At 38.6% G+C, this 27,196-nt stretch overlaps 1 long non-coding RNA gene and 1 pseudogene across 1 annotated transcript; both read left to right on the plus strand.

Annotated features, from left to right (window-relative positions):
* Positions 1-2,892: 2,892 nt before the first annotated feature.
* On the plus strand, positions 2,893-10,973 carry LOC131491894 (uncharacterized). The gene is made up of 3 exons (XR_009251710.1): positions 2,893-3,157; positions 6,695-9,629; positions 10,576-10,973. It is a non-coding gene; the product is annotated as an uncharacterized LOC131491894 (long non-coding RNA).
* A 7,119-nt stretch (positions 10,974-18,092) lies between these two features.
* On the plus strand, positions 18,093-21,032 carry LOC131490764 (methylcrotonoyl-CoA carboxylase beta chain, mitochondrial-like; annotated as a pseudogene).
* Positions 21,033-27,196: the final 6,164 nt, after the last annotated feature.

Genomic DNA, 27,196 nt, shown 5'->3' on the forward strand with positions numbered 1-27,196 from the left:
ATAGACTGAATAAATAAAGGGGTCTCAGTCATGTGCTTATTCATATCTTTACTCTGAGCATGTTAGTATCGCCATTCCTAAATATCACTCAACCAGGCATAGCTGGTAATGCCTACTGTTCTATACTTTCATTGTTACAAAACCCTGTTCTTGTTGCATTTTCCATTTCTATTAATTACATCTTATGCATCTAGGTGCTCAGATTTGCATCAACTCCTTTCTTCTGCCCATACTTTTTTCCCAAACCCCACTCAGGGTTAGTTACAAGTTCTGGAATTCAGTGGTGCCAATTGAATTAACATGTTAAACTGTCCTGTCAATCAGCTGCAAAATAATTCACTATTGATAATAATAAAATGTCAAAGTTTATAAGTAATTTACTTCTTAACTAGTATATACAATAGAGGGGGTACAAATCAACTCTAGAGAAGTCATCACTCTCACTTATATGAATTCTGATTTTTTTTCCTTTAATTATAGAGAAATAGATGGAAGTGAAGTTAACACACTTGGAATTGTATATATCACTAAATATGCCCACAGGATTAAGTAGTACAGTTGAACTTTATTTATAATGTATGAGAGCTGGACAGAAAGGGTAGAGAGAACCATGGCTATAGAATGAATCTCCATGAAGTCTCTCATAATTATATCTTTTCCCTTCCATTCTCTTCATCACTATGCCTGGTTTGGATTTAGACAATTTTGCTTCCTAGTTGATCTCTCTGCCTCTTTTCTCTATTCTCCGTCCCATCTGCAACCCACTGTTGACCTGGCTGTAGATTAATCTTCCTAGAGCGTAATTCTGATGATCCATCACTTCCTTGTTCATTTTATAATGTCCTTCCAGGGTATTTGCAGCACCTGTGAGGTGTTCCCACTAGCTTTATCTAAAATAACTTTCCTTCCCCTACTCTGTATGACCACTAAACAGGATGACATTGCTTTCTCCCAACCTCCAAGGCCTAATTCTGCTCCAAGCCATTCCTCTGAAATGACCTTCCCATGCTTTTTATAAGACTCCTTATTTTACAAGAGTCAGCTTGAAAGCAAACTCTAAAGTTCTATGTGTACTGAAATGCAAAGATTTCTAAGATACACTGTTCCTTGCAAACAGCACTATGAAGAAAATTATATATAATATGCCACTTTTGAGCAAGAAAGGGGAAAAATAAGAATACATGTATTTGCATTTTTTTCTTGGATTTGCAGAAAGAAACTCTAGAAGGACATGAGACTACCTGGTTTAGTTTTGGGGGGTGGTAAGGAAAAGAGGGAAGAGTGAGACTTTTTGTTGCATACCGTATATCAGCCTGATCCATGACAGGATAGTACATCATCAGAATAAGGATTAATAAACAATCATCAAAACTAAAGCAACCTCAGGAAAGCATTTCTCAACACCCTATTCTATGTTTCATATTATGCCTTGGGTTTAAGCTATTTTCAGATTCTTTCTTGACTCTTGAAATACATTTAAAAAAATCTGAGCAGATATCCTGACTTATTGATTGTTTTATTCCCCACCTTCAGGCCTGGGAACAATGCCTTACAAATGCCTGGTGTTTATGATATTTCTGAACTTGTAGAAAGTTGCTCCCCAGCCTCAAGGGTCTGAAGGATGAAGGATTCAAAGGGAACATCTCCTCACTAGCTTTAGAGCAGTGATTGACTGCTTCTCAATATGTTCAGAAGTGAGAGGGATCCTGACAAAAGATAAATGAGTCTAATTCATTAACCCTTCAAGCTCACTGGTTTCATTCATTAATGTACTCATTTATTCATTCAATAAATATATATTTAGCTACTAATTTGTGTCCAGGCACTGTGTAAGGCATTGAGCATCCACTGGTGAGGGAGATGAGGAATAAGTAAATGTAAAATAAACTTGCATGATATTTACAAAGTGTGAAAAGTCCCATGAAACAAATAATGAGTAAAAGTAAAGACTAAAGTTTTATTTACAGGCCTCCTAATCCCACCAAAGGGCCCAGTATTCCCAGATTACTATTTTTTTTTCTGCTTAAACAATGGAAATTTATTTCTCATAGTTCTGGAGACTGGGAAGTCCAAGATCAAAGCACCAGCAGATCCAATGTCTGATTAGGGCACTCTTTCTGGTTTTCAGACAGTTGCCTTCTCATTTCCTCACAGGGCAAAGAGAGAGACAGGCTTGCAAGGGCACCAACTCCCTTCATGAGGGCCTTACCCACATGGCCTAATTACCTCCCAAAGGGAGAGTATTGGTGATTAGGATTTCAACATATGAATTTGGGAGAGACACATTTGGTCTAACTTTCTTCCCCTTCCTTTTCAAATGCAAACTACATTAATTCCAACCCAACAGTTCTCAAATTCTTAACTTGTTCCAGTATCAGCTATAAAGTCTAAAGCCCAAAGTATCATCCAAAATATCCTCTAAATGAGATATAGGTGAGAGTGAGGTAGACTCATCCTGAGGCAAACTGCTCAGCTGTGAACCTGTGGAACCAGACAATTTATGTGCTTCCACAAAAATACAGTGTTGAGACAGGCACAGGACATTCCCATTCCAAAAGAGAGAAGTAGAATAGAAGGAAGGGGTAATGGATCCCAAGTAAGTCTAAAACCCCCAAGGCCAATTACCTGAACTCTTAAGAATAATCCTGTTTGGCTCAATGCTCTGCTTTCCAGACCCACTGGGGTGGCAGGCCAGTCTCCACCTCAGAAAGGTGTGGTGGAGGAGGGGGTATCCAGCATGCCTGAGGCTCCAGGCAGCCCTACCCCATGTAAGATCACTCTCTGTCCCTTTCATAAGCCCATCTTAAATCATTCATATATTTTTTTTAGGGTATAGATTTTTTTTGTTGTTGTTGTTAATTTAAAAACACCTCTTAATGGTAGAATCTTATTTACTGGAAAAGCATTGCAAATAAGGAAATCTTGAGATCTAGAGGAATCTATGTGGCAAAGATTCAGTTTAAACAAGTCCTCAGGATGGCTTCCATTCCTTCTGGTTCTTGAGCTAATTCCAGGGGTGTTTAGTATTTTTTTTTAATCTTTGACAGGAGTTATACTTAGTGTATATGTCTTAATTTATGGATTTATTTATCTTTTAATAGGTCCAGAACTGCTGAAGACTCACATCTTGGATATTGAGAGAGCTATGGCTTTACAAGTAGGTGGTAGGAATGACAGGCATGTCTATAAAGCAGAGATTTTTCAACCTGGCTTGCACAGTAGAGTCATCTGGGGAGATTTTAAAAAGTATGATGCTTGAGACCCACCCCTTATTTATTTTTCTTTAATAGCTCTGGAGTGAAAGAAAGGAGTGGATAATTTCAGAAGGCTGCCCAGCTGACTCTAAGGTTCAGTTAAGGTTGAGAACCACTCTTTGAAGCAATTTATAAGGGGAAGCCTGTGTCCTCGAGGGGGTTATCATCAACAGCAATACAGAGTAAAATGAGAAAATTGGATAAATTATGTTGATTAGAAATAGCTGAATGAAGAGTGGGAAGATTCTTAATGGCAACAATTACCATTTGTTACATTTGTTGTAAGTAATCACAACCCAAAACATGGCTTAATTTCCCCTTTTAACAAGTGAGAAAACTGAAGCTTGTCCAAGTTCAGTGACATGACTTCATCACCAGACTACTAAGTGACAAGGTCAGAATAAAGAGTGGGCAAAATCAGACACAGACATTTTTTTTTTTCTCACTTGACTTAAAGAGGTTATGAAATGACCCAAGGTTAAATGCAGAGAGGAAGCCAGACTCATTGGAATATATTTGTAATTAAGACTTATGGGTTCTAACTTTGGTCCTTGTGTGTAACTTTGAACATGATTTCCCTTTAGGTTCCCCATCCATAAAAAGAATAAAACAGCAATATATCAGGCCAAACTGTTTCAAGGATTCTGTGATGATTAAGGAATAAACTGTAAGGTACTTAGTGAATACAAAGTCATGGAAGATGCTAAACAATAAAGTATTTTGGAAAGGTATGAAATTGTGTTTGTTTTTAGCAAACTTAAGACCTGTAGAACCATTCTGTATGATTCATATCTTTGTGAAAGGGACTCAACACGTGATCACACAAAGAAGCACATGGGTTTTCTGTGCATAATATCTGAAACTTGCCAAATATATATATATATATATTTTTTTTTTTTTCTCACTGAGGCTATGCTTCTTTTTCAAGGAATTTTTGAGGTGGGGAAGACTTGAATAATTCTCTTGTCACTGTTGTTCACAAAGAAGAGTGTTACTTTGTGACCCAACACTCTCTGTCCCCTAAAGAGAGAATTCCTCAAGCCTTAAAATGACAGTTTCAGGAATCACATCTCAGGTCTCCATATCCCTGCAACCTTGTGCTGTGCTCTATGAATTCAGGTGATGGGCCCATGGTCAGAAGTGTGATGGGGATACTCACAGTCACAGAATAAGCTAGGGTCAGTGTTACTCAAAGACAGAGGCAAAAAGTCTTTAGCACTAAAAGAAGTACAGTTATATTATGGAATAGAAAAAACTGCACATAGCTAGCTAGAATGTGGGCTTTCAAAAGTAAAAAAGAAGAGCCTTTTTATGACAGGCCACTTTGGCTTGTGCTTGTGATTACCCAGGAACTTCCACTGTAAGGAACTTCTGAGAATAGACCCACCTGAGACCAGAGGAAAAGTTACATCCAGGACTGAAATACCCCTCTCATCTGTTAACCTCTATTTTGGAATTTGGTGCCCCTTCCTGTCTCCATTGTCTCCTGTGGAAAATGTGGGTCATGAAAATATATTCCCCGACAAACTGACAAGGATGATTTTAAAATCAACTGAGAAAGAACACAAAAAATGCTTTTAAAACACAAAATACAGGACAAATAGAAGTTGCCTTTTTTAATTATTATAGTAGACCATAATGTCTTCATGCCTTACTTAGCACTTAAACATTTAAATTCTAATGTATCATGTTATACATATATTGGAACTTCTTAGATTGTTTAGTTGAGCATATTTAATGTTTAAAATAGACACCAAGATCCTTGGCTCTTATTTCTTGGGTAATAAACTAAAAAATAATATTTTGTATATTAGTCAGGGTTCTCCAGAGAAACAGAATGAGTAGAGTATACATTAATAACTAGAAAGAGGTTTAGTATGAAGGACTGGCTCAATTATTGCAGGGGCTGAGAAATCCCATGATCTGCTGTCTGTAAGCTGAAGGTCAAGGAAGGCCAGTGGTATAATTCTAATTCAAATTCAAAAGCATGAGAACCAGAAATCGATGGTGTACAAAGTCCTGGTCCATATCTGAGGACCTGAGAACAAGGAGCACTGATGTCCCAAGGCAAGAAAAGGTGTGCACCCCAACCCAAGCAGAGAATAAATTTGCCCTTCTTCTTTATTTTTGTACTATTCAGGTCCTCAACAGATTTGATGATGCTCATCCATATTAGTGAGGGTATTAATTTACAAATTAGCCCTGCTGCATGGAGGGCAAGGAGATGAATAAAGAGGCAGGCCACTCCAGATTGGTAGGTAGCAGTTTTAACAAGCCAGAGAGGGAACTTACTGGAGCAACTTCAAGATGAGTAGATCTCTGCACCCACATGCCAGAATATTAAAAGTTAAATAGAGGGCTTAACTGGGTTTACTCACATACACTGTCCACATGGTGTCAACAACATGGTACTCACTCAGGACAGCTCTGGTGCAGTCCTTAAGGCAGTTTCTGGTGCAGGGAAGACAAGCAGAATGCACATTTCGAGAACTGGGGAGGGATGAGGACCTCCAATTGCCCAGGTGCAGGTGCAGCTGTCAAGTCCTCTCAGTAACCTCCTCCAGAGGAGGACCATCTTCTTTTCTTGGTCTTCTGATTCAAATGCTAATCTCTTCCAGAAACAGTCTCACATACACACCCAAAAATAATGTTTTACCAGTTGTCTGGGTAACCTTTAGCCCAGCCAAGTTGACACATAAATTTAACCACTACACACTATAAGAGGTGCTCAAAATACCTTTTAAAATTATTTTAATATAACCATATTTGAAAAGATGCTTCGTATGAGAAAGAGGAGAGAGCATGGAGAATGACCTATGTTTTTTTTTTTGTTTGTTTGTTTTTGTTTTTTTTTTTTGCCATCATAAGATTTGTGGTAGATGTCCATCATTTTTGCCTGCCTAGGACTTCATCCAAATTTTCCTTATGAAATCATCCTTTCTTTTCTCATTTCATATGATTTGATTGGAGTTTACCCTGCCCTAGTGCAAGGTGAGCCTTGGCCTGAGCCAATAAACATATGCATCCTGTTAGATACAATGATTGATTCAGGAATGAGCAACTGAACCAATCTTGAACAACACAAATTAGGTTCAAGATTTCTGTGGAACTGCAGGGAAAGAAATAAGACTTTTTTTTTTTTTTATAAGGACACTAAGAAGATAAAAGCCATGAATGGAGCTACTAGCAGCCATTCTGTCAACACAAGGAGCAAGTCTGTCTGAGTTGGAAACCATTACAGAAGAATAATGGAAAGAATGAGATCAAGTCAGAATATATACTCTAAACCCTCTGCTTTTAGCCATGACCAACAGATTGGGCCATTTTGATCTGTGAACAAATCATTCTCTAATTTAGCCAAGGTTTTGGGGTTTTGTTTTGTTTGGTCTCTTATAACTAAAAGAATTTGACTAAAGCAACATTTATAATTTTTCTTTCAGATAACTCAATGGATATCTGTCTTCTCCATGAGGCTGAAGACTGAAGGAATCACATCTGTCTTTTGATTTTTAAATCCCCAGTGTCTAGCAGAGCGCTTGATATGTGGTAGAAGCTCATTATATATTGGTTGAGTAAATGAATGAAAAAAAATAGAATACCCATACTCAAGGATGTTTTGGCTTAGAATTGATTCACTATCTCAAATGCAGCTGGATTGTTGCCATTGATTTCTAGGGATATTTTAGCCTGATGAGTGAAAAGGCTTGAGGGGGCACTTGTTTCCAAAAAAGATCTAATTTATCCTCTTCCCTTCCATTTCTGACCAGTTTGTAACTTCTTTTTACCATATGCAATCCTTATTAAATTTAAAAAGTCTCAGCATTTCCTAGTAGCTTGATACTTTCAAATATAACTCCTATCATAGGAAATATTAGAAAAATTATAGAATGTACCCCTGCCCTCCCCCCACCACCTTCTTTTGAGACCTACTACCTTTCTTCTTTAGGTTGCAATCTGGATTTCTCAAAAGTCTGCTAAAGTTTTATTTGGCCTATAGTTTGCATGGATCCTCCCCACATGTTTTCTACCCCACCCTCAAATAAGGCCAACACAGGTTGACTTTTGCTTAAGCTAATTTTCATCTCTGTGCAACAATTAAAATTTATGCACCAGAGATTATGACCAATAAACACCACTAACTTTAAACCATATCCTTACTCCTGTCCAATACATCCCAAAGTTTGTTGAGTTGACGAGTATTAATTTATTCATTCATGTTCCCACCTGTGCATCTAAATTCAGACACATTTATTTGGTCATAGGCAAATAATAGTGAGAGAAAGGTTAGGGTGTAATGGATTAAACATGCAACATTTAGGTTTTAAGGAAATTCTTCAAATACTAACCCAACCAAGAACTCAAGCACAGGATCAGTGTCATTAGTTAGAACGAGCGAATAGACAATGAGCTGACCAATTATAAAGATTATTCTTGAATTTTATAATGAAATACTCTTTGCTTCTTGTCCATATCCTTAGTAAAATTGTACAGAGACTGCATAGCAGGTGCTCAACAGGTATGCTCTTAAAAAGTGTTGATTGCCATATCGATCACTATAACTATTTAGGCTTAGTCCTGAAAGCTATGCATTCCTTTGTTTATTAGTTCTAATCAGCATTCATTCTGAGTGCTATTATACTGCCTTGTAAACAATATTGTTTTGCAACCTTAAAGTCAGTAATTCTGTAGAAATTAAATTGGGTTTACAGTAAATCCATGATTACCATATAATCTGTGGAGTCTAAATAATGATGTACTTAGCTGTAGAATTGCATGTAAAACACAGAGCGATGATTACATGGCTATTTGGGGCCTAGGAAAGAAAGCGATGCCAAATGTTTTGATGGTTGAAGAGCTGAGAAATCTTTTTGTTTTTAATGTTTCAATTTAAATATTATCTTTAAACATCTTGATACTACCCTAGATGCTTTAAAAATGGCTTTAAAATCTACTACTAAATATTATGCCTTACATTGTATGTTGCGAGCTGTTTAATAAATTAAGACTTGTTACAAATAGAAAATCCATCTGATTTAAGGTGACAATAGAAAAAACTAAGCAGGCTTGCCTTTGGCAAATAATTCATCTCTGTTTTAAGGGGATCTTTCATGAAAGTGTTCAGTTTAAGCTTTAAGCAATGTTTTTAGACAAAAGAACAATTAGTCAAATGAGCATTTCATCCAAGGGCTCTTGCCTTGAAGTTTTTCTAAAGGTCTCATTCATGACTAGACATGCTCTTAATTAAGTTAAATCAATGTATATTGCTCTCCTAATACAGCCCAAGCTCTGAGCCATGATAATTATTGAATCTTGCAGAGTGGCCCACAGAGATATCTACAGAGGTGATATGATTGGTCAAAGTCATACCATTGCTTCATGGCAGAGTTTCATCTAAAACTGATATGTCTTACCTCCTAATCCAGAGTCTTCCACACTACATCAAGCCCTGTAGAGGCTTGATACATCTACATAAATTAGATGTAGACCCCACTCTTAAGGGGCTGAAAATTTAGTAGAGAATATGAGACAAGAAGAGCCAAAATATCACAATAACTAAAGAGCAAGAAAGCTATCACAGAGGTGGTATTATGTAATAATGAGCAGCATGGGACTGACATTTCAGTAGCCCAGAGATTAAGCCAACTACAGCAAGATGTGATCTCCACTAAGACACTTACTAATTCTAACCTTAATTCTTTTTCCTGTAAAATTAACAAGTAGGATTGTTGTGAGGATGAAGTGTAATAATCTATGTAAGTTAAGTTCTTAGCACAGTGGTTGGTACATGGGAAGAATTCAGTAAATTTTAATTATTATTAATGGAGGGGGAAATTATGAGAGTGTCATTAGTGGGAAGGGACCACCAAATTAGTACAACTGGGAAAGGCTATGAGGAAATAGCATTTGTGAAGCAGGAAGGACAACCATGGGCCTCAGAGTTGAAAGAGAAGGAGACGGTGACATCTTCAGCAAGATTGTAGTATGTAAATATGGGAAAGTAACAAAGGAAGAAAAATGAGAGGCATAGAAACAGCATGCAAGGGGCGGCTGGGTGGCTCAGTCGGTTAAGCGTCCGACTTCAGCGCAGGTCATGATCTCGCGGTCGGTGAGTTTAAGCCCCGCGTGGGGCTGTGGGCTGATGGCTCAGAGCCTGGAGCCTGCTTCCGATTCTGTGTCTCCCTCTCTCTCTGCCCCTCCCCCATTCATGCTCTGTCTCTCTCTGTCTCAAAAATAAATAAAACATTAAAAGAAAGAGCATGCAAAACTTCCATTTGGGCTGAATTCATATTTAAGAAATAATAGTAACTGTGAGTATTAACCATCGATTCATAGGACTGAGATGACAAAGACATGGGAGACCACAATAATGTGCAGGTGAGTTAGACCCTTCTCATGGGGAGTTTTGAGTCCACAGATGGGCATGTCAAATGTTGAGGGATGACTGAAAACTTGGAACAGTAGAGGTATGGCATAGTTGGACCTGGATTTCTGAAAAATGATTTTGGCAGTGGTGGGAAGGATACACTGCAAAAGGAAAGAATACTTTGCAGCCACAGCAGAGAAAATCCCACCACAACAGTTCAAGTGATAGAGACAAAAGTCTGAAAGTCTGGTGGCTATACAGAGGATATAATGGAGAGGGACAAGAAATGTGGTAGATTATCTTCCCAAGGGCTACCATAACAAATACCACAAACCAAGTAGTTTAAACCAATAGAAATTTATTCTCTCCTAGGTCTGAGGGTAGAAATCCAAAATCAAGGTGTCAGTAGGTCTGTGCTTCTTCTGAATGTTCTAGAGAAGCATCCTTCCTTGACTGTCTCCTAGTTTCTGGTTTTTGTCAGCAATCCTTGGTATTCTGTAGCTGATATCTTGCATCACTAATAATCCCTGACTCCATCTTCATATAGTCTGTCCCTATGTCCAAATCTCCATCTTCTTTCTTTTATAAAAGTTCCAGTCATTGGATTTAGGGCTCACTCTAATCCAGCATGAACCCATCTTAGTTAACTATATAAACAATTCTGTCTCCAAATAAGACCACAGTCACAGGTACTGGAGTTAGAACTTGTACAGTTCAACCTACTATATGTGGTAACCACAAACTTGAAACATGCTAAGATGTGGGAAACCAGAAAGGGGTCACTTCAATTCTCCTGCTTCCATGATTTTTTTCTAGTAAAAAGAATAAAAGAAGAAGTAGTCTTTTTGGTCCTTTGATTGGATTAGGTGAGCTCATTGAATAGCCCACATATGAGCAGACTTCTATAAACTGCCCTTCACTGAGGTTAAGCTAATGTGTACTTTCCTATTCTGACAGCTTCCCTGGCTCTCAGCTGAAGGAGAGAAGATCTCCTCAGGAAGAGGTTTAACACCTGGGGAAAAAAGAGGATGTGGATCCAAACTGAATACCAGGCTTTATATACCTGTCTGAGCCTCAGTGTCATAACCTATAAAATGAACATATTGAGTTGATGTAACAAATAAATGCTCTTATCTCAGTACTTACTGTATATTTAAACATTATGACTTGGTGCCATTATAATGATTATTATTCCTTTTGTTAATAATAGCCATCCTTTGGGGCACCTGGTTCTCTCAGTCTATTTGGTGTCCAAATCTTGGTTTTTGGCTCCGGTCATGATCTCACAGGTTTGTGGGATCAAGCCACATGTCAGGATCTGTGCTGACAGCGTGGAGCCTGCTTGGGATTCTCTCTCTCTCTCTCTCTCTCTCTCTCTCCCTCTCTCTGCTACTCCTTCCCCATCCCTCACTCTCTCAAAATAAATAAACTTAAAAAAAAATAGCCATCTTTTGATTGTTTCTTTCATCAGACTTCCTCTCAGCTTATATGACTTAACTTGCACTCCTGAATTGATCTCTGTGGGGTACTGTGCCACATTTGTCACTGGTATGCCAATTTTGAATGATTGTCTTTTAAAAAAAAAATTAATGTTTTTTTTTAAATTTATTTCTGAGACAGAGAGAAACAGAGAATGAGTGGGAGAGGGACAGATAGAGAGGGAGACACAGAATCTGAAGCAGGCTCCAGGCTCAGAGGTGTCAGCATAGAGCCCAACCGGGGACTCGAACTCAGAAACCATGAGATCATGACCTGAGTCAAGGTCGGTTGTTTAACTGACTGAGCCACCCAGGAGCCCCTTGAATGATTGTCTTAAAGCCACAGTCCAAAGGTAAATAGAGAAGATGTACGTCCCTTAGCCCCTAGGTCATTTTATGCTTCCAACATAGCTTATATTTCCCTTTCCCATTCTCTCTGGGAAATTATTTATAAGTAAAATATCTAAACCACTGGGCATATTTTTTAAACTCATAGATCAAATCCTATTATGACAAACTCCAGGGGACATTTGAAACACATTTATTGTACTGAAATTTTGTTGTACTAAATATTGTTTGAAACCTAAACTGTGGCTGAGAAATATTTTCCTGAATAGATTTTTATAAAAACAGTTGCTGTAATGGAGGATTGTTCCATAAACATCACATGAAAAAATTATCATTGCTTCTTCCTCCCACCTAGTATATTTCTTAATGTGATTCATATGCCTTTAGTTTTAAAAGCCACCCAAAGACAGTGTCCTTGACACTATGAAAAGCTTCAGGTAGCTCAGTAGGTTGGTTGGTACTCCTCAAGGACAGGGGATGCTTGTCATTCATTCTTGTACCCCCAGGTCCCTGCCTGGTACTTGGAGAGTAACCAAAATAGTATTTGATAAATGGATGAATAACTAAATAACTGAATTCATTAGCATCAAATTAGAAGAACCCTCTTGAGACTGTGCCCCTTATCAGTTTATTTATAAACATTTACCAAAAATATTTTACATGTATTTAGTATCAAAGCAAAATTGGGGGTCTCACAAGAACAGAATGAGCTCCAAAGAATCATCTGAGTACCACCTGCAGGCCAATCAAAATATTGTTTCTAATTGGGATTCCTACAAGTGGTTAATTTTTCCCCTATGCCTGACTTGAAAGCACTCAGGTGCAAAATTTGTTCCTCTCTTTGAGACTATCTTAATAATCACTCCCTGTCTGAATCTTGGAACCAGAATCCCCCACTGATGGGTACAAATGAGGGAGAAATATTGTCAGCACACATGGGCACTGGCTCGTGGCAATGAAGATTTATTTGATCCAGTCAGCCAAGTGATCACCAGAAGCAAGTAATCAAGAGAATGAAATTCTAGGATGGGTTCCGCCAGTACCTCTTTTGTTCAACAATATGCCTCTGCCCATCTACACAGAGCTCAGTCCAGGGAATAGTGCATTTGTTAACTCAAATCTTGTTTGAAGATATTGACCCTAAAAATATTGAGACTTTGGAGCTCAATTTTTGTTCTTAAATGACTTTAAACTTTTGTTTGTAGCTCAGTCGATGTCACTGGGATTTATTTGGCTGCTGGCTCTGAGTCGGTATTTGAAAAGAGCAGCACCATATGCAGCACATGCATATTCAATGGTGCAGTTCTTTTTCTAGGGGGAGGGGGGAGTGCCAGGACTCATAGCTCACAATATGAATTTGCATTCCACTTTGCATAAATTTGCATGTAGACTTCATAAGCCTCTAATTTCAAGTATGTAAAATGAAACAAATCAATGCAATCTATGGCAATTGTTTTCCAAGGCATTAATCACATGAAATACATACCAGCTTTCCTTAACCAATTAATTTAATCATACCCAAGGTTAGGAGAGACAGGCAAGTGGTGAATAATGGCTGTTAAGTGCTTGGCCTAAGGCTGGAAGGATATGCAGACTAAACATTGCTCCAATATGTCTTCTTTCTAACCCCTATGTCTCCTGTGGAGATTATGTTATTGTTTGCCCAGTATTTCACTTCTCCTCTCTTCAGTGAGTGGCCATAAGACTTTGAGCAATGAAATGTGGGCAAAAGCAATGCATGTCCCCTCAAAGCAGCAGCTTTAAGACCCCACACGTGGTTCAATATCTCTCATTTTCTGCCATGATATAAGCACTATGCCATCTAGAGAATGCTGTATTTGCTTGAATCCCAGGGTGCTATAAGTTGATGATATTTTCATTTGTTGTTGCTGCAGCATATTCTAGTCTATTCTGACTGATGATGCTTTTGCAGAATTATTACAATGAACTTTAGCTTCAGAGGTTTGTGTCAGTTTTGAGTACATAAGAATATGTGTGCAGTGTTGGGGTGGAGACAAAATATTAAATGATATGGTTCATGTGGTTAATAAACATATGAAGCAACTGGAGAAATAATCCATACATTCAAGATCAACTAAATGTCACCACAATGAAGAATAATAGAAGACATATTTTATCCTCCCTAATTAAGTGAGATGGAAGAGACTATTTATAATACTTAAGATTGGCAAATTCATAAAATTTGGTCTGTATTTGAGACACATGCCAACTTTCTCTTTGGAAGTGCCTTGGAATTCTTCAGGTTCCATTTGGGGGAAAGTCTCAATTAAATGTCAATTTTTAAACACCTTTTGTTAGTATCTTTCAATCCACTATTAATTTAAGAGTAGAGGAATTTGAAACCACAGGAAAGTACATAGTGAATTTTCAAACATGAAATCTTAAATCTTGAATCTGGAAAACTAGATCTTTATGTTTTTCCAAAGTGCAAAAGTTTGTGTGGCAGGAACTGAAAATAATATAGGAATACAGATTATAGAAATACATGGTAAAACTTGCCTTCCAGCCAACTAAATCTAGTGGCTTTTCTTCTACTTCCACAATGCTGTCCTACAAACTCCAGGGTTAAGCAGTCCAACACTGACCCAAGGATGCAGAATGTCAAGGGAAGAAGAAACATGCCATACCAAAGATTATTTTTATTCTCATAAGGAAAAGATTAGAAATGTAAATAAGATAGCTCCTAACAGAAATGAAGGAATCATAAATCACAAGTGTGTGGGTTCTTCTTTTTTCCCCAGGCCACATAGCCAAAAAATGGTTGTGCATTTTGCAAACTCTTCTGCACTAAGTACATTACTATTTATGCTGTCTGGATTACATGGTAATCACCCTTGAATAGAATCTGCTTCCTTCCCAGTATAATCTCTACATAATTAGTAGTTTGAAGGTTGCCTAAGAACTTTAACAGACCTCCAGAAGAATGAATTTTCTCTAAAGAAAGAAAAAAATATTTACACAAATTTTATGCTATATGAAACAAACCCCAAGGAAAAAAAGTAAACACTTAAAGTGCTAAAACACAGGGAAAACAAAACAAAAAGAGAGAGAGATGGCAGTCTATCAAAGGATACTTGCATCTCTGATACTTTTTGGACAAAGAGATCTTCCAGTAGAGTGAGACTCTCCTGGTAGTTCTTATATTACAAATGCCACAGAATAGTTTTTCTTCACTAAATCAATTTCTTGCCCATAGCCAGAAACAGTATGTATGATTAGATGACTGGTTTTGAAAATCATTTTCTGAGCTCTTTCCCATCTCAAATGTTTCAGAATTAGCCAGAAGTGTACTTGAACTTTTAAAACTGGATTGATTCCTAGAGTAATAAACACCTGTTAACTCAGCTTTTGAATGAAAACTGATCTTCCAGTTTAAGAGGCATTTAAATCAGAGAAGGGGTGAGGTAGGGACATCATATAGAATACAGTCTTTCAAAATGAGTGTTAATTTAAAAAAAAAGTCACAGGTCTTGTGATAAGATTGTGTTCACCGGCAATCAAGTGGACCCTATCTCCATAGGGATAGTTCCTGAGAGTGCTCCAACAATTCTGAGTTCTAAAACTTTCCTTCAAGAGAATGAGACTTTCCTATAGCTGTCTCTTAAATTTGTCAATTGTCTGAGCCTTGGCCATGCAGTGGTTTGAACAGGGAACTACAGGGTTGTCTGATCTTTTATGGGAGGGGTGGAGGGGCTTGAGGATTAAGGTCTGATTCATGATTTGTGATTAACCTGACACGTTCTCTTTTGAGAGAGTGGAAGACACAGTATCCAATCTCATCCTCTCGCAGGAGTTTCTTCAGCTGCATATTTCTATTTGAAAGCAGGACTTTAGTCAGATTCAGAGGAAAAAAAAAGTTAGGCAGAAACGTTGAGACTGAGCAAGAATGCTAGATCATTCAAGTCTTCCAGCCTCCTTGGATCCACCTAGTCTTCCTCATTTCTCCCCCTAGTTAAATGTATAGAAATTTTCCCACTGCTCTCTATGTCTTTCAAGACTTTCCTATAGCTTTGCAGTCAAATTGGTAGTAATTTTCCACTGGTATGAAAGGAAGCTTCAGATGTGACCTATGGTCTCAATGTCACCATAATTTAGCCATCCCTAATATGCCCATTCTTTGGAACACCAACTTTTATTGCTATAATAATTCTCACATTATTTATAAATAATATAGTGCTATAAATACTGACCTTCAGGGCCAGCACAAGATCTTTTTAATCAGGCTTTTGCCTGGTTGAGGTAAGACTCCAACTCTTCATAACATTTTATTGCAGATAGCTATGTTAAATTTTCTAAAAATGTCTAGAACATATAGGGACATAGATATTGTGCACCCATAAAGTGACACTATAGGGTTCAGAAACAAGCACAGTGGAACCCCATTGTGACTCCAATGTTCTATGATAAGGAAAACCTTGTCAGATTTTACACTAAGGAAATAGAGTGGGGTCTTGTTTCAACAGTGGATTTTATTTCTAGGGAGGCACTAATTTGATCTTCCAAAGGAACAAACCCATGCTACTTTTAAGGAGGTACTACTTTACTTTATTTTCCCCTGTGAAACAGGTGAGATTATTTCCCTATATACGAAGGAAAACAAGTAAACAAATGATCTTGAGATTTAAAAACATGGGTGACTCTGGTACTGGAACAAAATGAAAAATGAAATAATCATGGTTTCAGAGAAGCTCTCTATTCAGGAGGTCATGAAAAGGAAATTGTCCTCAGTTAGGGTAACATCAGGAAATAGACTTATACACAGATGGTTGAGTTGAAGAGGTTTTGATGAGGGGACTATTCATATTAAGAGTGGGTGACTTAAACTGACCAGTGAAGAGGTTGAGGCACCCAGAAGTTAGCAAGAGTGGAGAGTCATTATTGCTCCTACATATGATGGGGCAAAGGAAGAAAAGTGTGTTACTGAAGTCCAGTGAGACTTCATATATCGGTCCCTATCTATAGTATCTATAGTAATGAAAAGGTATAGACCTTACCAGAACCATAGCATGGAACAGGAAGCAGCAAGAAAGAAATGCCCCAACTTCTTTGCCCTCCAAAGCTAAAATCTCCTGCTGGTGCCTTCAATGGCTGAACCCAATGAGAAGAGAGTTCAAAGGAGCCTGGATGATGTGCCCCATAGGTTCAGTCTGCAGGAGCTCAGGTTATAGCAGAACATGAATCAGGGGGATGTGGGAGGACAAAAAAGGAAACAGACAGTATGCTGAGGCAGGCTATTGTCCACCAAATGTTCTTTTTCCTGTCTTCAGCAGGATCGTATTTTGGTTTTAAGCAACACTGAGGCCTACACCAGCAAACGCAGTGGAAATGTAAAACCCCATGCTTGTCAAGGAACTATTTGCCACAATTCCAAGTGTCTCAGTCTTAACTTACCTAGCTTTGCTTAACATAAAATCATGGAAGCTTTTCTTTTTCCAAGGTGCCTATTTATGATCTTTCTTCATCCCACTATTCTGTTTCTCTCCCCTTATACTTGATTATCCAAATTTATATTCTGCCTCTTTGTATATTACCTATATCAGATAACATTACAAAAGTGTCATCTTTAGCAGATTTATTTGTAACAGACACCAGCATTTGAAATTAATCGCCAAGGGAACAATCCAGTTTTCCAAGTATATGGGAGACCATGATATTTTGGGGTGAAGTGTGTTGTGGATAGACTAGGTTTGCCATAGTAATATTGCAAAGGCCTTCTCTGCCAAACATTCTGTCTCTATCAAACATTACAAGCTCATGAAAAGAAAGAATGAAAGCAAGGATTTGAATCAATGAGGAACTCAGAGAACAGGAGGATGGCTTTGAAGTGGAGGGGATACTGAAGGCAGACAGGAAACTTCCAAGTAGGAGGAAAATGGCATGAACAGAAGAAGTAGGACCCATAGTTGTACATCTGCTCCCAGGTATCAGGAAATTCTCTGAAAGCCACTTGATGGTGACCCATGAGGGAAAATGCACTCTTTGCCTTGGAGGCAGCACAGAAAGGAAAACCATTCTTTGTGGGGTTTATAATAGTCTAGGCCTCATGTAATATCTGGCTCTTCTCTTTCAAATCTGTGACATTTTGTGTAAATTATTTTGCTCTTCCACATCCAAAATATGGGGAAAATACCTAACCTTTACAAATTATTAGAAGTAAATATGATGGCATGCATAAGGCATTAGACATATAGTAAGTATCCAAAGGATATTAATGTCCTTCTCTTCTTTTTAAAGTTTAAAATAATCCTGCTTTCTTTACCACATAATTTTGATATACTCAAATAGAGACCAACAATGGTTTCCCCTAAGTCAGAGGGGAAATTAATTTAGACTCTGCATTCCTCATGTTTATGTTTTCCATTTCAAAGCTCCCTTTTGTTACTAACCCAACACATGTCATAAAAATAATTAAAAGAGAAAAATATGCTCACTTAAAAAAAAAGAAAAACAAAGCTCACAATATATGTCAGTGTAAGGAAACCTTATGCTAAGAGGCTAAATTTCTTAGCAGAGAGGGAAAAGAAAGATCTAGAAAAAAGGGAGGGAGCAAAGCAAAACTGAGATTTTTACAAATCTTGTAAGCATGTCATTTTATAAGTCAAAGTGAGGACAAGAATAAGCGCTATTATGGCAATTTTCAGTCTGTTTGCTATTTTGATTGCTGTGAATATGCTGGGGAATGGCATCCACTTTCTGAAATGGCATGTATTTATGTACTGATAAATAAAGCAGCAAGCAAATCCAAACCTCAAAACCAACAGGGCATTTCACTCCAGAGTAAGGTCTATGGAGCAGTTAAGCAGATTTGAGGCCTTGTGTAGGTATCTTCCTAACAAGGGCAGGGTGTAACTATCATCAGGTTACATCAGCTGTGTATTAGTTCCTATGACTGCTGTAACAAATTGCCAAAACTAAATATTTGCTAATAATTACCACTTAGTGCTTTAAAACAATGTAAATTTATTATCTCACAGCTCTGGAGGTCACAAATCCAAAATACGTTGACAGGACTTCATTTATCCTGGAGATTCTAGGAGAGAAATCTGTTCCCTTGCTTTTTCCAGCTTCTCAAGACTGCTTCTATTCCTCAACTCATGGCCCCTCTGCTCATCACTCTGACATATGCTTCTGTTATCCATAGCCTTTTCTTACTCTGATCCTCCTGCCTCCAGCTTATAAAAACCTTTGTGATTATTTTAAGACCATCTGTATAATCCAAGGTAATCTCCCCATCTCAATATCTTTAATTTAATTGCCATTGTAAAGTCCCTTTTGCCATGTAAGGTAATTCATTCACAGGTTTAAGGCATTAGGATATAGAGATCTTTGGGGGGCCATTATTTGGTCTGCCACAAGCTGTTTCCCCACAGGCTCATTTATCATCAATGCTACTAGTATGGTGCAACAGTGAGAAGCATGGCACTGTGGCCAAACTTCCTTGGCAAAAATCCTGCCTTCCCCCATCAATGGCTAGATGCCCTTGAGTAAGTTATACAGTCTTTCTGAGGATAATTCTAGTGACTACTTCTCAGATTGCTATGACTTTTAAACAAAAAAGAAGGCTTGCACAATGCCCAGTTAGGGTTAACTCATTATTTTTGTTGTTATTATTGTTACAAATGAAGAGACATACACTGTGGCTGGCCTGAGACTTTGCGGTGTTTCAGGCGGGTTGGTCTGTAAGGACGTGAGCTGAGCTGTATCCCGAATCAAGGAAGCCAGCTGGGAAATAGCCAACTCTGAACCTTTGCGGGCCGCTGTGTTGCGCTAGTTCTTCCCTCCGGACAGGCTGTCAAGTGGGCTTCCCTGAGGTTAGCCCTGCAGAGGTGCGCTTGCGCCCTTGTCCCCGGCCCGCGCACTTATTACAGGGACTCAGTGGCCACACTGGGTACCCAGCCGGACTCAGGTTCTGCCATCTACCAGGAAAACTATGAACAGATGAAAGTACTTGTAAATCAGCTCCATGAACAAGCACAGAAAATAAGATTAGGAGGCAGTGAGAAAGCCCGAGAATGCCGCATATCAAGAGGAAAACCTTTAGCCAGATAAAGAGTGGACAGTCTTATAGTCCCAGCGTCTCCATTTCTGGAATTATCCCAGTTTGCAGGTTACCAGTTATATGCTAATGAGGAGGTGCGTGCCAGTGGCATTACAGGCATTGGGAGAGTATCAGGAGTAGAATTATAATTGTTGCCAATGATGCCACCATCAAAGGAGGGACCCACTATCCCGTGACTGTGAAGAAGCATTTGTGGGCACAAGAAATTGCAATGCAAAACAGGCTCCCCTGCATCTACTTGGTTGATTCAGGAGGCGCAAACTTACATTGGCAAGCAGAAATATTTCCAGATCGAGATCACTTTGGCCGTATATTCTATAATCAGGCAATTATGTCTTCTCAAAATATTGCACAGATAGCGGTGGTCATGTGCTCCTGTATGGCAGGTAGTGCTTATGTGCCTGCAATGGCTGATGAAAACATCATTGTACGCAAGCAGCGTACCATTTTCTTGGGAGGACCCTAGTTGGTTAAAGACGCAACTGAAGAAGAGGTCTCAGCTGAGGATCTTGGAGGTGCCAATCTGCACTGCAGAAAGTCTGGAGTAACTGACTACTATGCTTTGGATGATCCTCATGCCCTTCACATAACTAGGAAAATTGTGAGGAATCTAAATTATCAGAAGAAATTGGATGTTTCCATTGAGACTTCTAAAGATCCTTTGCTTCCTGCTAATGAATTGTATGGAATAGTTGGCACTAACCTTAAGAGGAACTTTGATATCCAAGAGGTCATTGCTAGAATCATGGATGGAAGCAGATTCAAAAGCCTTATATGGAGACACATTAGTTACAGAATTTGCTAGAATATTTGGATACCCTATAGGTATCATCGGAAATAATGGAGTTCTCTTTTCTGAATCTGCAAAAAAGGCGCTCACTTCATCCAGTTATGCTGCCAAAGGAATATTCCTCTGCTGTTCCTTCAAAATATTACCAGATTTAGGTTGGTAGAGACTATGAGGCAGAAGGAATTGCCAAGGATGGTGCCAAGATGGTGGCTGCTGTAGCCGGTGCCAATGTGCCTAAGATAACTGTCATCATTGGGGGAATCCTATGGGGCTGGAAACTATGGGATGTGTGGCAGAGCATATAGCCCAAGATTCCTCTACCTGTGGCCAAACACTCATGTCTCAGTGATGGGAGGAGAGCAGGCAGCCAATGTGTTGGCCACAGTAGCAAAGGACCAAAGAGCACGTGAAGGAAAACAATTCTCCAGTGCAGATGAAGCAGCTTTAAAAGAGCCAATCATTAAGAAGTTTGAAGAGGAAGGAAACCCTTACTATTCCAGTGCAAGGCTGTAGGATGACAGGATTATTGATCCAGTGGACACCGGACTGGTCCTGGGTCTCAGTATTAGTCCAGCCTTCAATGCACCAATCCAGAAGACTGACTTCAGTATCTTGAGGATGTTACTGGAGTGTGAAGTATCTTCCATTGGACATGTACCAAAATTAATATACGAGTAGCCTTAAAATTTTAGACTTTTCCAACATGTGGCTATTATGGCAAAATTGTTTTCTTAACACAGTGCATCATACTTTTCTGCATTAAACAAAAATCAATGAAGATATTTATTGATAAACTTCAATTCCTTGTCTATTTCTTCGAGAAACTTTTCTGTGGTTCAGCTTTACCACCCATAAAAAAAAGAATAACTTTCGGTTATCCTTTCTAACCCACAAGTAGCATGAAAAGTCCCATAACCTATACACTGCAGGTATGATTGAGATTATTAACAGAAAGTCATTTTTCTTCTAAAATGATTGCTTTGCTGATTATGCATGATGATATTTTACCACACACAATTTTTAAAAGCATCTATTACTCATCTTTTTAGCCACTACTCCTTCCCTTACCAGTCAGACTTGTTGTCTGCATTCAGGGCTCTATTTCCTACCAATTATCTCTCCGTCCTTCTCCTCATTGCCTTCCCCTGCCAATAGCCCTCTCCAAGGTTTACCTCCATGTTGCTCTGTGCGTTCTTTTCTGACTTTATCTGACTGAATTCTCTGAGGCATTCAGTGCAGTTGAACACTTCCTCCCCGTCATGCTGTCCTTAGTTTCCAGACTTAAACTTTAGGTCTCCTGCCAACCTCTTTGCCCCTTCTTGTTACGTCTCCCTTGGCCTGCCCCTGTTCCTCTGGTGATTTCTCTCCTACTCCCTTTACTATCTGTCCTGATTTTTCATTAGCAAAACATAAATAGATCATTATTCTAAAACATACAAAGATAACATGAAAGTATCCCCTCGTTCTGTTTTTTAAAAAATGTATTAAAATATATAGAACATAAAATGTATCATTTTAACCATTTTTAGGTGTACAGTTCTGTGGCATTAAGTCCATTCACATGGTTGTGCTACCATCACCACCATCCATATCCAGAACTTTTCATCATTCCAAACAGAACTCTGTTATTAAATAGTAACTCCGCATGCCCTCTTTCCCCTCCTCTGGCACTTTGCTCATCTTTTTTTTTTTTAGTTTTTTTTTAATGTTTTTATTTTTGAGAGACAGCACTTGAGTAGGGGAGGGGCAGAGAGAGAGGGAGACACAGAATCTGAAGCAGGCTCCAAGCTCTGAGCTGTCAGCACAGAGCCTGAAGTGGGGCTCAAACTTATGAGCCATGAGATCATGACCTGAGCCGAAGTTGGATGCTTAACCAACTAAGCCACCCAGGCTCATTCTTAAATGTATATGTTACTCATGGTTAGGTTTATTCCCTCTTGGTCATTTCAGCCCTTCTTATGGCTTCAGAAACCATCTAAATGCAGATGATTCCTGTGTCGACAATGTTCTCCCTGAGCTCTAGACCTATGTATCTTTTGGGTCTACTGGATATCTGCACTGGTGGTCTTTTAGGAACCTCAGATTCAGTCATCAAGGTTGATTGATTTTGCCTCCTCACTATCTCTTAAATTCCCCATTATCTTTGTCTTTCACCTCCAAAGGCCTTAGAAGTGATCTACCTGCTTCTAGTCTTAGCTAGTCTTGCCTCTCCATCACTGTGAGGTAGGATGACCGTTCTAAGTGCACACCTGGTCATGCTGCTCCCTTGCTTCAGTGTCACATGGGTTCCCTGTAGAAGTACCAGACCCCTCATGCCCTCCATAATTGTGACCATCACATCCCCTCTTCTGTCTCATCTCCTTGACTCCTCCCCACACTCAGTGCTCCATCTGTTCTAGACTTCTAGCTCCTCAAACCTACACAGTCCTTCCCACTTTAGGGTCCACCACCTAACATTCCCTCTGCCTGTACTTTCTCTGAAACACTTACTTTTTGTCTCTGTGACTTCTATGGGCTGGGTTAGACACTATGTGCTCTTGAAAAGCACCAACGATTTTCTCTGTCCTATGTATTTATGAGAAACATAAATATTTCTTTAATATTGCTTCCCTGCTAGACTGTAAGCTCCCTGAGAGCAAGGATCTTAGCCTGCATCTCCATTCCCTAGCACTTGGAGATGCTCACATGTTTATTGAATCAATGAAAAATCCATATTTTAATTGATGTCCTCAGGCCACATTAAAATTAAGTGACTGATTAAATGATCTAATACAACTATCAAATGGTTTCCTAATAAAATTAATATTCCAAAAAATGAAGAGACATAAAAATATGTATGATTCATGTGAAGATCAGGGAGAAGCTGTTTACTTATTTATTTTTTATTGCGTAGTTATCTTGGGACCCACTGAAAGTTTATCAAGACTTAGATATGCAGATGTTAGCTTTACAAGTCACAAAAAAAAATCCCGTTTTCATCAAAACTTCTATTGAAGAATTTATTCATCCATCCATTCAATAACTCTTTATTGAGACAACAGATGTTCTGCCTAACTTTCTGTTTTCATATAAAAGTCATTCATTCATTCATAACTTTATTGATTCTGAAGAGTTTTCTGAGAAAAACAAACAATCCAACAAAACAACCTTTAAATTTACCTCCACACATAAAGCATTTCATTCATGCAAAGCATGTATATCCATATGTTTATCCATTCAGCATACCTGTATAAAGCACTTCTGCTCCAGGTTCTGTCAATAGACACACTCAGTGATGGAGGAAGCATAGCCAGCAGCCTAAGAGCCCACAGTTTTGCAAAGGAAACACATACACACATATATGCAATAGCTGCAAGACTCACAATACATATCCTTTCAAAGGGTCTCAGACCTCCTGTCTACTCACAACAGGTTGTACATGGAACTCAAGGATACTGAGGTGAAACCGAAGGTGTTCTGCCTTTCTTCTGTGACCCTTCAGATGCCTAAAGTGAAGTACAGGCAGTCTTGTTAGTTATCCATAGCACTTCCTAGGAAATCCCCCAGAGTTTCTACTGAAAAGAGGCAATGGTGCTTTTCCTTCCATTGAAGAGCTTTGGTGTTGAAACAATTCTCAGAGCACAGGTGTAAGAAGGTGTAAAACTGTGTCAGGCAGTTGGAGATCATTGGTAATCCGATGACAGCTCTATCAAATGAGCAGGTCAATATCATGATAATCATATCAACTTTACCTGGGTCCCTTGTAACTCCACTGGTCTCTTCTCTTCACTCTCTGTTATCAGGGTTGGCATAACCATAGCTGTGGACTATGAGACAGGTACTGCCCCTCTCCTGCTGGATTCCTTTACTCTAGATGTTCATACCAGCAGATGGGCCTGCTTAAGATCAGATTCATGGGAAATTCACCCTGGAAGGGAACTTAGCAATCAACACATCCACAATCTTTGTCTACAGATAAAATTTACAGACAATCAGTGATGGGCCAAAGTGACACAGCCATGCATGCTAAGAACAGTACTCAGGTTTATATGTCTGCTGATTTTCAGTTAGACTCTTTCACCTATCTATGTCATGCACTGACAGAGAGTTCGAAGTACTAGAGCGATTTCTATCCAATGAGTTTTTAATGGTCTGCCATTTTTGATTATTCACATCAATACTTTCATGGATGACAATAATAGAAAGTCACATAGGCTCCTTTGAAGGGCAAAAAAAGATTTCTTACAAATAATAAAATTACTTCCCTTATCTCTCAAATGTACATTTGGGATGCCTCTGAGACTGAAAGAATGTCTTGAAGGTACGTGTTCTAAAACAGTGGTTCTCAAATTGTATTTCCCAAACCAGCAGCATCAGCATCACCTGGGAACTTCTTACAAATGTCAATTCTTAAGCCTATCTTGACCTGTTGAGTCAGAAACTCCCAGACATCTATGTGTCAATAAACACCCCCCCCATGTGATTATGATGCAGGCTAAAGTTTGAGAACCACTAGCCTAGAGAAATCAGTATTTTCAAAGGTAGACCTAGACTTTGGCTTGGAAATGGTCAACAGGCATTATATAGTTGTAATAAAACAGAGTGAAAATAAATTTTTTATCCCTCTAAAGTGTGAGCAATTCTTTCTTAAGGAGCAACTTATTTACAGTCAAAATCTGATGTATATGTGTGAAATGTATATGTACGAAATGCAGCAGTTAGCAAAAGCCTGACTAGATTTCTTTCCTATGACAGGACGGGCTTGCTGAGCCATTAACAAGCACACTGGGTGGTTTGAAACTTAAAAAAAAAAAAAAAGGTTTATTAATTTTTAAACTAATTAAGGTACAAAGATATAGTATTCCGAACTGTATAAGACACAGGAATAAAGCAGCCCATAAACACCAGATTGGGGACAAAAGCTGTAAGAATACCAGATATCACATTTTCACACCACCCCCTCTCACTATCAAATCCCCAGCAGGATACTACAGAAAAAATTGCCTGTCAACAGACTGAAATGAATAGTATGTGATCCCTGGTATAATTCCCTTGGAATTCAATTTACACCAAATGCAGAAAGAACCAAGGAAGAGGGTGGAATTGGAGAAAAGACTGGTCATGCACATTAGAAAAATTAAAATTCTGCAGCTTCCAAAAGGGAATCATTCATGGTCCAGTCCCTCATGGCAGAAGTGTCTCTGGCTGCAATTCCTAGTGTGCAATTTTAACTCCTCAGGAATGAAGATACCAAGTTGCTGTTCCATTCCACTGCAGGCTCAGGCTTAGACTAAGGACAAATCACCAGGCTTTCTCTGCCTCAGCCAAAACTGCCTGTTTCACCATTTACTTCCAAAATGATCCTTGTAAGGAGGTGTGAAAGTCTCATTGCAAATTAGAATATGTTTATTTCTCTAATTTCCAGCAATGTAACTGTGGCAGACAATGTTGTTGGTCTATCCAAGAGTCATGTGCGTTTATTCCTTGCTAAGAAAATCTGATTTTGCACATATTATAAGAAAAAATTGAAAGACTTTTAAATGTACCAAAAGATTCTAAGATGTCTTCAAATGAAAATTATGTATTTTTTATTTTATTTTTTATTTTTTTTAACATTTATTTATTTTTAAGACAGAGAGAGAGTATGAACAGGGGAGGGGCAGAGAGAGAGGGAGGCACAGAATCTGAAATGGGCTCCAGGCTCTGAGCTGTCAGCACATAGCCCGATGCTGGGCTCGAACTCACAGACCGTGAGATCATGACCTGAGCTGAAGTCGGACACTTAACCGACTGAGCCACCCAGGCGCCCCACATTATGTATTTTTTAGAGCCCACTCTCCCAAGGCATCTGATTTTATGTTGTGACTTTCATTGTCTTTGAGCTATCTTACAAGCCTGGAGAGATAGAAGTTAACTTGTAGAAAACTGACGGTAAAACAAATTACAGTAAAACCTTGATTTGTGAGCATAATTCATTCTGGAAACATGCTTGTAATCCAAAGCATTTGGATATCAAAGCGAATTTCAAGAACTATTGGCTCAGTTGTGGTCATGTGACATTCAACATCACATACTACTTGCATTGCAAGACATCGCTTGTTTATCAAGTTAAAATTTATTAGAAACATTTGCCCATCTTGCAGAACACTCACAGAACAAGTTACCCTTAGTCCAAAATTTTATTCCTTTCTATAGATATTCAAATAAATTCTGTTCCATGGAGGTTCAATTGACTTTTCTCCCCTACAGTGGAAGAAGCTAGTTTTTCACTGATTAAATAAATTCACTTCAGCAATCATGATGATCTTATATATTTGTTTGGTCCTTGGAATCTCTTTGGAACTGATTGTAACTTCTTTTCTGGTTTCTTTCTTAATTCATGTGTTAAATGAAATATTTGACATCTATCCATTTTATATCTTTACGAGAGTGTTAAAGTTAAAAAAAAAAAAACTATCCTAGTGGCATTTGGATGGCTCAGTTGGTTAAGTGTCCCACTTTGGTCCAGGTCATGATCTCATGGTCCATGAGTTTGAACCCTACGTCGGGCTCTGTGCTGACAGCCTTGAGCCAGGACTCTGCTTCAGATTCTGTCTCCCTCTTTCTCTGCTCCTCCCCTGCTTGTGCTCTGTCTCTCTCTATCTCTCAAAAATAAATAAATGTTAAAAAAATTTTAAATAAATAAAAACAACTCTCCTTTAACAATATATTCTGCAACAATATATACAAAGAATATTGCCTTTCTATTCTGGTAAATAAATCATGAGAAATCTAATCTGACTATGATAACAATAATCTTATTCCCCTTTGCCTCTGATTGGTTTGGAAGTAATCATGTGGCCACATGCTAGTCAATTGTGAAATAAAGGAAGAGGTTGTGAGAGAAGTTAATCTCTCTGATAA

This window comes from Neofelis nebulosa, chromosome 12 (genome assembly GCF_028018385.1).
Source record: "Neofelis nebulosa isolate mNeoNeb1 chromosome 12, mNeoNeb1.pri, whole genome shotgun sequence".
NCBI classification, from domain to species: domain Eukaryota; kingdom Metazoa; phylum Chordata; class Mammalia; order Carnivora; family Felidae; genus Neofelis; species Neofelis nebulosa.